Here is a 3,927-nt window from a genome sequence, read left to right as displayed (position 1 = left end):
GAACATGAGCCGACAGCGTGCCACGGTGGCCAAGAGGGCCAATGGCATCCTGGCCTGCATTAGAAATAATGTGGCCAGCAAGAGTAGGGAGGTGATCATCCCCCTCTACTCAGCACTGGTGAGGCTGCACCTCAAGTATTGTGTTCAGTTTGGGCCCCTCACTACAGGAAAGATGTTGAGGCCCTGGAGCGTGTCCAGAGAAGGGCAACTAAACTGGTGAAGGGTCTGGAGCACAAGTCTGATGAGGAGCAGCTGAGGGAGCTGGGATTGTTTAGTCTGGAGAAGAGGAGGCTCAGGGGAGACCTCATTGCACTCTACAACTTCCTGAAGGGAGGTTGGGGTGAAGAGGGGTTTGGCCTCTTCTCCCAGGCAACGGACAGGACCTGGGGAAATGGCCGCAAGTTGTATCAGAGGAGGTTTAGATTAGACATAAGGAAGAACTTTTTCTCTCAGAGAGTGGTCAGGCACTGGAATGGCCTGCCCAGAGAGGTCGTGGAGTCACCATCCCTGGCAGTGTTCAAGAGGCATCTGGATGAGGAGCTGCGAGATACGGTTCAGTAGCTTGTGGTAGCAGTGGTAATGAGAAGACAGTTGGATTAGATGATCTTATAGGTCTTTTCCAACCTTGTGATTCTATGATTCTATGTTAATTAGGATGGTGCCTATTAATGTCCAGCCTATGAAGAGGTACATGAGCCCGAACAGTGCTCAATAAGCGGAAAAGGAAGGTTTCAGTCTGTGTGTATGGGAGAGCAGGCAGAAGTGTGGCAAGACCATTCTTTCATCCTGAGGTGTTTCATTCACCCCAAACTCACTTCTTCTCACCAGGCCTCCTTCACACCCATCACTTCTGACTTGAAATTCAAGACAACAGAATCTAAACATCAGAGAAACTTACCAATATCTTCAACACTTACTGGCTGGCTTGTACCAGCCAGCAATTCCCTCCAATACCTCCTTTCACATCAACACTTAGGAAAGTCCACCCAACTCTCTGCTACACCCTTCAGTGCAAATAACTCCAGCTGCAAGCCACATGCCATTCTGCACCTCCTGCAAGAGCAGTGCATGAATGGACAGCCCAGCTGTCATCATGAGACAGGCCAGAGCCATGGGCAGAGCTACACAGTTGTCTTACTCCTAACCTATGTTGCTGAAGCCACAGAACAACAACACAGCAACAAGTGGCCAGACAGTTTCAAAGTAAACAGCTCTAAGATAACAAGAGGAAGAAGCAGCTGATTTATTTTGAAAAGCTCGCATTTAAATATCTGAAGAAGTTGATTTGTTATTAAGAACTTTCCTACATAACTGGCCACCCAGTCTGGCTAGCAGCTGGCTATTTCCAGAAGTATTTCAACTGTGAACAGGATATACTACAAGCTAGTTAAAAATCAGAGTCCCCCAACAGACTAGCAGGACATTTAAGGGAGATGACAAGGTAAGAACTAAAGTACTGACACCACAGGAGCAAGAACTCCTCAAATACTGTCAATCCAAGATCTTGCTGAAGTAATTTCAGATTAAAATTAATGTGAACACCAGAAAAACACTGAATTTTCTTCTTTTAAAGCTCTGTCAAGTCTATAAAACTATACATGGACCCATCAGCAGCTCCTTTCATGTTAGAGCTCAAACTCTCTGAAGTACAAACTAGCACCAGTTCATGGATTTAATCTCTTCTGGAGGAACCATTCATCCAAAAGAGATCTTCTCAGTGCTAGCAAATACAGACACCACCAGCAATATTTTAGCACACATTTTAAACTCACAATTTACACTCAGCTGGAAGCCAGGCACCAGCAGCATTCCCTAGGGCTCAATTCCAGGGCTTGTCCCATTCCACATTTCTGTCAGTGATTTGGGTGCAGGAGTGGAGTGCACTCTCAGCAAGTTTGCTGATGACACTGAACTGGAGGGGCCTTGCAGACAAATCCCCCACATTAAGTGCATTAACAAAGCACAGCCATCTTGTCAAAAGAGAGAATTCTCCGGCTATACTTTGTGTTGGCACAACCTCATACTCCACACTGTATGATAAAAAGGATGTTAAAGCATCCATCAAGTCAGAGTCCCTGAGGCACTGCTAGAACAACAGACCTTATTCGGAAGTTGTGACCACTGCACTGGTGCACAGTCCCAAGCAGGAACTGTTGATGAGCTCTGAAGAATATATAATACTGCATCAGCCTGAGTTAATGTTATCCTTTCAATATTCCAGATGGATAATATGAAATGTGCTTTGCTTAGCCAATAAGTTGCTAGAAGATTTTTGTATAAGTCTTCTGCAGGTAGTAAGTTCTGCAGCTGTGAAGCTGCTGCAGAATTAACCATCAAAATGCATTTTGGGGAACTTGAAGCATCCAGGAGGGAACACAGCTCGTGACAGGGCAGGAAGGTGTGTCCTGTGAGGAGAGGCTGAGGACACTTGTGTTGCCCAGACTGGCGAGGAGGAGGCCGAGAGGACCTCAGTGCTCCCTGCAGCTCCCTGAGGAGGGGAACAGCAGAGGTGTCAGATTCTCCTCCTGGGAACTGATGGCAGACCAGGAATGGCACAGAGCTGCCAGGGGAGAGTTAGGCTGGGCACTGGGAAACATTTCTGTGCCATGAGGGTGGTCAGACACTGGAACAGGCTTCATGGAGAGGTGGCTGATTTCTGTGCCTGTCAGTACTCAAGAGACATTGGACAATGCCCTCAGTAATGTCTTTGACCTTCAGGGTAGTTCTGAAGTGGTCAGTCCTTGGAGGCCCCTTCTAATTGAACGTTTTATCCTAATTTTCTTAGTCATGTCAAGTGCCAGAGGCAGTCAGGCAGATCTAATCATCTCACTTTGAAGCCTCTTCCTAGCTTCCAGTTCCTTCCACAGTAAGGTCTGGATCCATTCCACTAATACTGAACTCCTAACTGGAGTTTCCATATCAGGAGCATTACTCATCTCAGATCCTCTTCTTACAGATTCCTATACTAGGTAAATTTATCCCCCAGTTGATGGGTGAGACACTGCAGCTCTGGATATTTTAAATGGCTGAAGGTAAGGAAGAGCAAATGAAAGCTTAAAAATCAAGTCTGTTCAGGACAAAACTGCACTAATGGTGCAATTTTGTAACATCAAGAAATAAACAGCCTTCACCAAACACCTAAGAAATTTAGAACCCTTAGTAAGTGTACCATCTTGATAGAGACACATTGCAACAGCCTGAACAGGAAGTTACATGAGATGTGAGACTGCCACTGCTTCCACCGTAGGATGAAGCTTTATCACCTGGTTGACTGCAACAGCACAACACTCCCTCTGCTTTGAAGGAATACAGACCTGGAAAAAAAAAAAGGAAATTCTGTCTGCAGGCAGAAAGAAGAGAAAGATTAAAGAAATTATTAAACTGCTTAGATAAACCTAAGAATAACAGATGAGTGAGCTGAGTTTTTGCTTTTGTATGACAAAGAAACATTCAAGTTACAAGTTAAAACTGAAAGCCTCTAGGTAAAAATTCCTGACATGTTTCAAAATAAAGTAGTGTGGGTCGAAAGGAAAAAACATGCAGTTAGAAGTTTAGTAATTATCTAAGTTATGATCATGACATCACTTAGAAAAATTAAAGCAACAATCACATCTTTGCTTATTAAAAAAAGAAGCCAAAAACTGCTTTCCACTAATTCATTATTCTCAAAATAATTCAATAAATTTATTGAATTATTTTGAGAATAATTTTATGATTTTCCTACTCAGCTGCTTGGATTATTTTCTATTTTCGTATAATTCATTAATTACATCTTCACACAAAATAACTGCACTGATAACTTTTTCAACATATATCATTGCAAGAGGGAAGAATGCAGTCAGTTTCCAAGAGTAAACCATCACAGAGAACTCAACATTCCTGCTTAATAATCACTTACTATTTGCATCATGAAACAGACTAAACATG

This window comes from Meleagris gallopavo, chromosome Z, assembly GCF_000146605.3.
Source record: "Meleagris gallopavo isolate NT-WF06-2002-E0010 breed Aviagen turkey brand Nicholas breeding stock chromosome Z, Turkey_5.1, whole genome shotgun sequence".
NCBI lineage: Eukaryota > Metazoa > Chordata > Aves > Galliformes > Phasianidae > Meleagris > Meleagris gallopavo.
Note: the sequence above shows the minus strand (reverse complement) of the source record.